Here is a 12,590-nt window from a genome sequence, read left to right on the forward strand (position 1 = left end):
AAAATATCCTCATTTTATGTCTTTATAAGCGCTGGGAAATTATTACTCGAGATATTGAATTTCAAATTCATTCCTATCAAACGCTTTCACGATTTTTTTCATAATGTCGAGCTGTATGTATATATAATATATATATATATATAAATGGGATAAGTTTTCCTGCTTTACAAGTAGCTACAATTTTTTTCCATAAGTTAATACTGTCCTTTGAAATTATGTGTTTATTTATTAATCTTGCTTTACTATCACAGGACAATTTGTATATTTTTTGATATAAAATATATACCTCAATTATTAGAATATATTTGTGATTTTTTTTCTCGGTTTTTATCGACACTAATATACTTAACCAATTAGTGCAGAAAATCAATTAATTTCCTGTGAAATATTAATAATTATTGGTTTATTATAATTATTTTACTTAATCATTTTTTATTTTTATAATCGGTTTCACTTTTTGAAATATATAAAATATGCATACTGTGCAACTTTCTGTTCAAAATAAAATACTAAATTTGGTATTACATAATTTTTGATAAAATATGTCATTTCAGCTTTTACAAATCATCAGAATTAAGATCAGTTTCGATTAAATTAATTAAGCAAATTTAATGGACCATTTTAAATACATACTTTTATCGAATTTATTTTAATCATAGCTAAAAATGTTTGGAACGAATTTGTGCGTATTAACATACAAATTAAATAACTAGAAATAAATTACTTACAATCGAATTGTTGAACTGATTGAAATAAAATCTTGAAACAACAAATATTATAACCTAAAAGGTAAAAGAACAATAGTATTTTGCGCAGGGTAGAACGTATTATTTAGCGCGCGTCCTTTCCAATTTAAGAGTAGCTTTTCAGCGTTACTTATCAGTCGTAAAGTCTTGGTATGGATGTGTTATTAGGTGGTCCATGAAATATTTCTAATTGTGAATGAAATTGTTTGGTCACAAGATCTGTGAAAATTCTGTATGTATCCTGACTTTATTTTTGTTTATTCAAATGGTTGCTAGAAAGATTTTTAAATTATAATAAATTGTGTAGGTATATTGTAAAATTGTATAATACATTTTAATCTATTTAGTTTATTAGAAATAAGATTGATCTTTACGTGTTTCATACATCTAATATTATTTGCTGTATCAAATAAAATAAATACTTCATTTTATTGCTTTGTATATTTTTAATCACGCAATAACGTCAAGAATTGTAAGATTTATTTATTTATTTTTCCCTTGGTATTGTTACGGTTTCTGATGGTTTTTTATCGCTGTACCGCACCCGTTTTACCCGCGGGAGGAACAATGGCACCGCTTCGGAAAAAGAAAGCCATTGCGGCTATACTATAAATACATAAATACATACATCATGGACCTCTTTTGTTCTTGCCCCACTTACCTGTATGTAATCGTTCATCAAAATTAATTTGTTAAATGCGCATAATGTGCGAATTTGTGTTTGTTCTGGCCGCAACCAGTGCCGCATTGGAATCGAGTAGAATAAAAACATATGTTTTTATATACTCGTATTTATATATAATTTTTTTAAAACTGATACTTTCCTAACGAGGGGCTTTTAGTTATAAAAGTGGAACTCTCTTTATAAGTAGAACGATTTGCTTGCTCTAATTTGCGGTCGGAAAAGTTTGCGCGTTTCTGCGATTTCCACTGTGAATTTTCAAAGTTAAATACAGTATTTTCACTGAACGTGATATAATATAAATTTAATTTATTAATGTTTTGTGCTGTTAAAAAAATTATACCATGTATATGAAAGATATATACATAGTTTTACATGTAAATAAGGTAATCGTACTTTATAAAGTTAATCTCAGGAAACGAGTTCAATTTTGTTGTTGTGTTATTAATGGCTCAAATTCTTTGATTTATGATCGAGTTAGATTAATTACAACTTCACCCATGAGTATGATACATAATAGCATAAATAGCAAGCCATTAAAACGCAATCTCAATTACGAGAATCTGGGATCTGTAGCGCTAATCAGCTTCCATCGAATCAAGGCGGCCTTGAAATGCTTTCGACGTCGAATCTCCGCCCATGATTGTCATCTTTGCAACGCCAGACCCAGAGGCGACGCCCGTTACACCTGTCCAGACGAGCGCTTATATTTATAGTACACACGAGTATTATATTTATGCACGTCCAAGTCGGTCATTGTTGAAAAACGGAAGTGGCCCCGGGGCTTGTTCACGCTCTCATTCCCAAAAGTGGCAGACCCCCACCAGACGGAGCGGAGAGCTGCTGCACTCTGCTGCTTTTTATTCTGAGTTTGCATTTACATTTGGTAAAGAAATAATCATTCGACAGGCAATTAAAGAGCGACAGTTCTCAATTTGTGTGAAATCAGCGTGAATCAAGGCCGAAGAGTAAAGGTCTTCGATTTATTGTTGCAGCTTTTTTACTATTTCGTTAAGGTTGATTTGATTGACGCGGTTTGATTCATTAAAGCGTGTTTGATTTGGTTAATATACTTTTATCTTAAAAGGCATATAAGATGGAAGTTACAAAAGGTAGTAAGAGAGGAAATAAATGGCAATCCTACGCATGAAGAACGCTCGGCCGAGTACCAATTCAATCTGAACGCATTTGTAGCACTCGGCCGAGTAACCCCATAGGTTATTTGTCTTCGTACAAGCACTAAGCCTTAGCGTCATTCATGTCGTGTAAATTGAGTTAGGTTGTGCATAGTCATATACATACTATATGTATTGTTAACTCTAATCACAGTATATAATTAATAAAATAAATTTCACGAATCAATCTCCGTTTTTTTTAACGGTTATAACATCAACCTTACAAAATTACTGTTTACAAAAGGTTGTTGTCTGTAAAAAAAATTATAAAACATGCACATTTCAATTTTTTTTAAATATTGAGTGTTTTACATAAAATTAATCTGATTCGCTTTTAGATTATCCTCAAAAATATTTTGATACATAAATAATTAGCACGTCATTGTTCACGTTTTCAAAAGTTTGTGATAATCCCAATTTCTGGGTGTTCTCATACTGCGATTTGTTTAAAAGTTTATTTATTTTGATGGTTTTGCGATTTTATTCCAATGACTGATTTTTATTGCAGGACTATGTATAAAATCTTACCCTTTATAAAAACGCACTCTTGATCAACTTTTGAATCAATTTATTTTATTCATTAATTTGAATTTAATATGTAGCTGGTTGTCGACATTTACATGGTAGTTTCATTAGTAATAATACGGTAATCAAAATTAACGCAAGATAATTATTTTTCACAAGATTTTGTTGCTTGCTATAAAATTGCTGAAACATACACATTTTTAAAAACTTTTATCTGTTTGGTTAGAACCTAATCTGCTTCGCTTTAAATTTATTCACAAAAATTGCAATTTTATCTATAAGTTTATATTTTAAAGTTTGTGACGATCTCAATTTCTGGGTGTCCTCATACTGCGATTTTGTGCCTTTGTGAACTAAGTTGAATTAGAGCAATTTTAAAACAATAATAATGTACTACAGAAATATGGGTTATAATTAAATAATAAGTTATAAGATATATGTTTATTTTTGTATTGCAAAAAATAATGATATGTATCGGTAAAATGCTTGTAGCTATAATTACACATATTTACACAATAAAACGCACTCTTGATCTACTTTTGAAGCAAAAGTGCATTTATGGTTGGATAAAAGTTCACATGAACCATTGATTATGAATTGTAAAACACAATACAATAAAATACATATAAAATCAAGTGGAAAAGTACATTGTTTTAACAACATGAAAATTTCTTTAGAAAATAAAATCACACTTGCTTTTATATAAATGTTTTTCGTACCATATTTTAATATTTAAATCTTACTAATTATCTAATCCTTGCTATAGCAAAATATGCTAAACTTCATCTCTCTTCTTTAAAAAAAAAGAGGGTATTTATGCTTAGATATCTAAATTTTTTAGACGAATTATGCTCTTCTTTAAAAAAAACGGTGTTTATGCTTAGATATCTAAATTTTTTAGACGAATTATGCTTAAACATTGGTTTATAATTTTCACAGGGAAATACTGGTTTTGCCACTGCTCAAGTTAAAGCACCAAGTTCATTATATAAATTCTGAATAATTTTGATAAATTGCGATGCAGATGTCCTTAGACTTATAGAACTAGGTTCACGATTGAGGAAAATTGTGTGAGTACTTTTGCATTTGAGACAGATTCAAATCATCGGCAAATCTATGAAAACTATTTAAAATTTCTAATTCATTATGTAAGCCACATTTTAAATTTTAGTTGGACTAACCTCTTATTTATGGAAATAATTTTATTTGCACTGTGAATTTTATTCCTACTTTACAATGAAAATAATCTAAATGAGCAATATATAAAATAATTGCTCCATAAAACGAATTTTGGTGCTTTACTGTTGGACAGATTGTTAGAACAGTGATGATTTTTTCTCGAAGATTTACATACATAAATGCATAAACAATTCTTTTATGGAACAAAGTATTTATTTAAAGGACATACGTATCTCTCAAAATATTTCCCTGTTGAATAGCACCCCTTTTATTCATTTATTTATTTTTATTAGTAATAAATGTAATTATATTACTATATCTATAAATAAAAAATATTAGTTTAATTATAAATAAAAAATGAATTACTTTTTATAATGCTAAAAACTAATCAAAGTTCTTCGCAAAATTAATGTGAATTTTTTTTAATTATATGATAATCAGATTTAGACTAGTACTTCTCATTTTTTAAAAAGCATGTAATGAAGATACATCTAATTGATTTGCTTAAAAAGCTGTAGATTTATTTTCTGTAACAGTTGATTTTCGTACTCATTACAAATAACTAAAATACTTCATTGACTAATATTGTAATAATGCAATTTCATAGAAATAAATCCATATTTATTTATTATAATATATAATATGTATTTATAAAGCACGTTTATAATTCATTAGTTTTTAAATTAAAGTATTACCATACATTAAATTTTACTGCATGTCTTACATAACTGTTAAATCTAATATTATATGCATTCACAGAAGTAAACCTTTTTTATTATCGTTGACACATAAATTACACGCAAGAAGAACTGCATATCTGCAAATGCGAATTCTTTATGGTCACTTAACCGCCACGACATTTTATTACAAGAGACGTTACTGTAAAATAATATTTTTACAACGCTAGTAAAAAGTGCACAAATAAATTAGTTGCTTTTAATAGCAGTGGGTTGAGATTTGAGATGTTAAAATGTTCCCTCTTATCCTTAGATCACTTTGGTTACCTGTTGGTACTCACCTGTTGGTCTTACTTGTTGGTGTTAATACTTTTCTAAGATTTGAGAAGGATTATTCATCATTTTAGGGACCTCATCCAGATAGACTAATGAGGGAATTTAATTTAATATTTTGTATTTTCTATTTAGTTTGGTTACTGAGTATATGATAATTAAAAAACGGATTTTTGTTACAGCAGATCGTTGTCATTTGATAGGTGGAATAAAATAGTTTGATTGCAAATTAATAAATTAAAGTCAAGGATCATTATTAAAACGATTTAATTGAGTGTGACAATGGCATATTATTTTTTGTTCAATATCTTTAGATCAATTAAAGGACATATATTTCGCGATGGTGTCTATTAAATATTTATGTATGTAAATATAATTGGGATGATTCTAGATTTGCTTAGTTAATTGGAGCAGACTGAAATGAAAATAAAACCAAATATGTGATAGTATCATGGCCTAATAACTTGCCCTAATAAAAGTTCTAAAACTATAATTAGTTTAACAACTTTCATTAGGTTAGGTTTGGGTTTTAACAGCTCGGACTTTTCACAGCTAAAGTTCACAGTCAAATTCGGTTTCATAGATATTTTAGATCAGTTAAATAATATTTTCGCTAGTATAAATATATATCTATTGGTGAAAATGTATTTGGATTTCATAAGTAAAAATGTAAGGTTTGAGAAACCTAGGGTGTGACTTCGTAGCCAGTGAGTTTTATTAGATTATATTACAATTGCGACAGACGATAAATGGCGAGATGTTTTCTCCGAGCGGTGGAGGAGAAGCTGGCGCAAGGATAATATCCGTGGGAGGTCCTCAAAAATCTTGTAGGTGGCGTGGCAGCGACAGTATAGCGGAGAATGATCCCTCTCTGCTACGGTGGTGCTCGTATGGCGGCGGGCGTCTACCTGATTCTTTGAGTGGCTGCTTGTGATTGCCTTCTCCTCATCGGAGTCCAGACTTAAGTATCCAAGGCTGCAAAGCTTGCTGACTAATCACAATCATGCAGCGATCATCCAATCAATAGATGTACTCGAAAGCGACATTCGCTTGATGGGCATTGTCCAAGTTTCTTTACTGCAACGGGAATCTTGTGGATCTAGTGTTTTATTATATCCGTGACCGTTTCGCAACAAAGAAATATTCTCTCAATTACGGAATATAAACAAAAATCGTGTTATTTATGTGATTTTCTGGTCATAACGAGGGCTTTTGTGCGTGATCCTATACTTTACGCTATTGTCTTGATTGATGATCACATTGGTCATAGTAAATTAACGTCAGTTTTGAGAGTAAGACCCTTTTAAACATGTGTGTAGTCGCCACAAAAATATAAATTCATTGAAAAATATACATTAATAGATCGCATGTAAATAAATAATGATATGTATATATTACTACACACGGAAAAGTTGAAAACATATAATTTTACTATCATTTGCCAGATTATTTCTATTTTCACTGATAAAAATATGTATCTACTGGTGAAATAGTATTATGATATGATTTTACTGAAATGACAAAAATATTTTCGGGATAGATTCGAGACTGTTTTTCTGGATTTTTTTAAGAATTAGCACATGAAACTGATTGTATTATTTATTTTATTTTTTCGTTATTTCTTTGCTTCTTCATTAGGTATTGGATCTGAAAATTCAGTTCGAAATTTACTGCTACTAATTTACATTCGTTGATTACTTTCTCTTATGTATAATATTTTTTAAACGTTCAAAAAGCAATAAAGTCAACAATAATATGCAAACTAATTTTAACACAAACGGAGCAGCGTCAAAAAACTATAATCTGTAATGTTTATTGTGAAAGTACTACTTAAAAAGTAAGTGCTTTTGTATAAAAAAGGGCTAAAGGAACATACCTGAAATACATAAGTATATAGGTACATCTCAAACAACTGTAGTTTAGTTTAGATTCATTATTTGAGGTCGGTTTTTACTTTTTTTATACATGTATTCTTGCTATGATTTACTCCAGAGTTGAGCCCCTCGAGGAGAACGAGCTCCGGGAATTTGTCTCCTCTCTGCAGGCCTGGTAGTATCTATGGCAATAGATGAAAGTGAATGTTAATGAAATAATTCAAATACTCACATAGCTGCCACCCCTGTAGCATACATTAGTATGTTAATATTGTAATGAAGCAAAGATTTTCTTATATTTTGATTTATATTATCCCATAAAGCTGTTACAGTACGTTAAAGCTTTATAATTCCACGCGATTGCTTATGTGACGTTTCACGTGAAATGATTAACTCGCAAACGCCGAGGCATTATCTTGTACTTTTTCCACATCAATCTCTTCCACATTCTCTCTATACGTATGTAGATTACACATAACGTCATATATAATACGTACCGAGCTAAGTTTAAGACCTTCAATATTCGCAGCACGTACTGCTCAGAGCGTCACCATCTCTCACCGGTCTCTTTGAACGCGAACCATTTTTCCTCAGAAATGCTCGCAGACTATTTGCTCAGACGGCGATTACTCGGGCGATATTTCATCTCGGAACTTAAATAATTCCCACCGACTATCGGCGGTCTATCCGTCTTCTTCCCGGCCAATTTCAACACTCCCGACGCGAAATAATTGCTTTCGAGTGAAGCCTTTCTCCTTAAATATTTCTCTCGTAAGAGTGGCTTTTAAGCTCAATTAAAACTCGCTCGCTCGCCCGTACTAGTTTACCATTGTTTTAATTGTAAAACGTCGATAAATAAACCGCCCTAATTGGCGGAGCACAATCAAGCGCAATTTTCAATTACACACTGTGTAGTTGTGCAACGCGAAAGTTGCGTGGGTGTAACAATGTAGAAGAGTTTAAACCGTAGTTGAATAAACCTGACATCTGTCAACGTCTACATCCATAGACAGGTTCATTCGAAAAGTTTCCGAACTTTTAGGATAGTTAGTCGACGCCGTGTTGATGTGCGGTTCATGACACAACTTAAATCAATTTGAGCATAGAAGTTATTTAGGCTGTCTGTCGCGAATTTTGACTAAAGAAACAACTATTGAATTTTCGGATCTTTGCTGCCTGTTAGACGTCATAAAAGCACTTTACATTTAAATTTTAACAGTTTATTTTTTTATATACAAATTATATTGTTTTGTACAATAATGTGTATAGAATAATACAAAAAGAAAGAGTCGTAGAGGTCCTCGTTCTTCGTCTGTTAGCTGAGTCGAAGTGGCGAGTCTTGAGAGTCGATCTTCGTAGGTTGCCGATTGTGACCAAGAGTCACATATTTTATAATGATCCCTTTAGGATATAAGACAAATTATGAGTCAACCGCGTTAGTGTTTAGCTCCACCTCCATATCCAACCTTATGTGAAAGCTTAACTTTCAAAGTGACTGTTCAATAAATACAATAGAAAACAATGCCTGTTTATTAAATTAGTGTTTTATTTTAAAATAAAAAAGCGTTTAACTCTTAGATTTATATGTCATAAATTCTTTAAAAATTATAGTGCAATAAATTGAAGGATTTTAATAGGCTTTTATCTATATAAAATACATATATTTTTTTGATCGATATTACCGTTCGTGTAATCGATAATGAACGTTTAATATTAATATAAATATTGTTTAATTTTGTACAACCCCAAAAATTAGCGATAAATTTTGTACTTTCGTTTGTAATAAAAAAAAATTTTGTTAACAAAATTATCTGCAATTACCAGTTATAAATTAAAATGACCAGAACATTAAATAATAAAAATATTACGTTATCTTTAAAGCCAAAAAATTAAAAAAAATTCACCCTATTTTAATCACTTTTTAAGATGCATTGATGCATTCACAGCAAAGTCTTTAATCAGTTTCTGTATCTGCATCTGATTCTGTGTTACTTGCACTGATATTCTCTGAAGGACTAATGCTGACAACATCATCTTTTGAGTCTGAATCTTCAGCATACACAATTCTTTGTAGGTTTTTTTAAGTTTTCGGTAACTATCTTGAGCTTTTTTTGGAGTCACATTTAGTGTTGCGGGAGTCCTTACTTGCTGCACTGGATGCAGAACCAGCACGACTTCTTGGAGTTAAAAATGATGGTCCACTCTCCTTATCATCTCTCTCTCCGATAGGTAATTCTTCAACAATAGAAATTAGTGATACGGACTCTTCTGTGATTCAGTTGTATGTAGAGGATCTTTTCAACATTTGTCGGGTCAAACCTTATACGCTGAGATGGTACGAGGTTTCCTCTAGCAGAAAAAAGCCATTTTCTGGCTTCAGCCGCCAACAACGGGAAGATCTCGTTGTAGTCTTACCACCAGGCCAATACATCAATTTTATAAGATGAAGGTTAGGGATAAATCTTGAAGGAGTCCCACTACTTTTCAACTTTCTGAGCTTTTTCAGCCACCAACTGATCACCAACTTGTTAGAGTTTCCTGTTCAAACTCTTTAGACGATGGATGAGAGTCGAAGAATCTTCTTAAAGTGGACTCTTTCTTGTTGAAATGAGTAAATGAGAAATGAGTAAAGTTGATTGGCCATACGTACATGGTGCTCTTCAGTACTAGGTTTCGGCAAAACTCATTCCATTTGTCTCTGAAATTCAGTGATGAATTCTTTCGTGAGTTGTTGTGTTAGTTCAGCAGCGAGCACTTTTTCAAGATAAGAGAAATGGGAATATTTTTTGAGCGGTCGGTGAATCATCAGCAGAAAGTCCCTCACTCACATCTTTAACTTGTTCTAATATCAGGACTAGTTCGATCATAAACGTGAAGTCAAATGGCGCATAATTTCGCGCGCCATTGGTTAAATATCGCTTAAACAAACGATAATATCGTTCATTATCGTTAAAGATCGAAAAATTCATTATCGTTCATTAACGATATCGAACGATATACGATAATGAAAAATGATCGTTGTCGTTATTGAAAATTATCGTTCATTATCGATCATTATCGTTACTCAATCGATACGAAACGGAGACTTCGATTGCAATACTACCAGTATTACCGGTATTGACATTATCATTATTATTTTAATTTATTAACCGGAAAAATAAGTTGAATTCACCATGTTTATTAAATAGCTAAACCATAGCATTTGAATACACCGGCAACTATTTTTTTAATATATTTAATATTTTAATTAATTTAAAAAAAATATATCTTCGAAAATTTAGGACAATATTGTCTTTGATCCACCGGAAATTTTTATACCAGGAACCACTCGCCAATTTATTCCAATAAAATATATTAGTCATTATTTTTTATCAGTTACGATTATCCGAAAGAACCTAATGAGAATGGAGTGCGTAGAAAAATTATAAATCTGTTTGTTCAAAATGCGTCATATTTTTTTAAGAAACAGATTTATATGATTGATGATTGTGATAATTTTGTGATTGAGATGTGATTTATTTATGTTATTTTACTTTAATTATTGCACATTTTAGAGTATCGCGATAATATTTAATTTCGATAGATTTATCTGTCGTATACTTTTTTATTTCTACTCATATTAAATTTGAGTTATAAATGTTTATGTTAATATTACAGAATAAAAAATACGTAAATAGTGCATAACCATTTTAGTCCCAGTGCATTTTAAAATAAATTATATGTAATTTTATAAATTTAAATTTAAAGTTTCCCTAGTTGCCGACAGATGTCTTTAGCGTTAACTTTACTCTCGCGCGTAAATTTATGTTCACTCGCCGCTAGTGGTGCTGTTGTCGTTGCTCGTGTGAAAAATATGAAACATTTTTTTGTAGTAAAACACCGCCGGACGCCATTGATCAAAATCGGATGACCTACGATGTGTTATTCAAATTAGACGCGGATTGTTTTAGGTACGTGCCCACGCGCTAGTGATTTAATGCTCATTATATCGAAGATTAACGTCAAACTATTTGTAAAGTTGTGATTTATGAGAGCGATTAAAAATGTAAGTTGCTTACGTTATAAGCATATGTATGTATGTATATAAGTAGATCCAAAAGTATCTGATCGAAATGCTTGTATATAGATTAGTTTTTTTTTGCTTATTATTCGATAAATTAATTATTTAAAAAATATCTTATTTAAAGATATTAACGATATTTAAGAAAATTATTTTCCATAAAAAATACTATGAGAAATTATTCATACCGCAAGCGATAAGAACGCAGCTTTTAAAATAAAAATATAATATATTATATATGTATAATATATTTAAATGTACATAACACATGTATATTTATTTTTCAGTATATGCAAATTGATAGTTAATTTCATTCATTAGGCTCCACCTCTAACTCCCCCCTATGTGAATGTTTGGTTTTTAAAGTGGCCGTCCGATAATTACAAAGGATAGTTTAAACAAATAGTTTTTGTTTTTTCAGACGTGCCTCGTAGCATAAAAAGAAAATGGTTTACATCATGTTTGTGACAATAAGCTGATTAAAGGCTTTCTATCAGCTTATGTTATGCAATTTTCATGTGCTAAAACCCAGTTAAATCAGATCGTTTCTAATGTTTATAATTTAATCAATCATGAAAAAAATCTTAGCTACATTTTAATAATATATTATGATATACTATGATACAAAGTTTTTGTCTTTTATTTTTAATTATGCCATTTTGTTAAAAATTGACAAAAAGTTTGTTAAAGTAAAAATATATCTAATAACATTAATAATCCATATTATTTTTAGCATCATTTAATATACCTATTTATATTTTTTTTCACAACCAATTTAACCCAAAAGTCAATTCTTTATAATATATGTTTATTTTATTAATAAATTATAATAATATTATATATCCGTTTTCCTCATGCACTTAATAATGCCACATTGATCTCACCATTTATTCATTTTGATACATATGCTATGAAAAACTCACATCTCTAGAATAGCAATAAATCATAAAAAAGCGTCTTAAAAAAATTATATCACGATAAAAAGAACAGATAAATTTGACTATAACTTCTTTTCAATGAATTAAATTTAACCGTTTGTTTTTTAATACTTATTGTATAGTTGTTAAATAATCTATACTCAAGGTTATTGCTATGTGACAATAAAATTTACTTCCAATATTTTATACATATTATTCATGCGAGAGTAAGATAAAAGCAGGGAATTTATTTGCATGACTAGCTTGTTGTCCTGGTCTTGATACATATGCATCGCGCGCATGCGAATAAGAAAAAAATACAAGATAACATCTATCCATGGCTCTGGCGAAACTTGCATAATTTGTATGCATTTCAACGTAGATATATACAGTAAATGATGTCTATTTACGGCATGCCGATC

The 12,590-nt window shown here is 30.5% G+C and overlaps 1 protein-coding gene across 6 annotated transcripts in view; it reads left to right on the forward strand.

The window, feature by feature from the left end:
• The window catches only part of ASPP (Ankyrin-repeat, SH3-domain, and Proline-rich-region containing Protein), a 368,351-nt gene that overhangs the window by 59,060 nt on the left and 296,701 nt on the right, over nt 1-12,590 (forward strand). The gene's annotated exons all lie outside the window — the stretch shown is intronic.

The sequence above is a fragment of the Plectrocnemia conspersa genome, unplaced genomic scaffold (genome assembly GCF_051122295.1).
Source record: "Plectrocnemia conspersa isolate PC_06_02 unplaced genomic scaffold, ASM5112229v1 ptg000010l, whole genome shotgun sequence".
Classification (NCBI taxonomy): Eukaryota; Metazoa; Arthropoda; class Insecta; order Trichoptera; family Polycentropodidae; genus Plectrocnemia; species Plectrocnemia conspersa.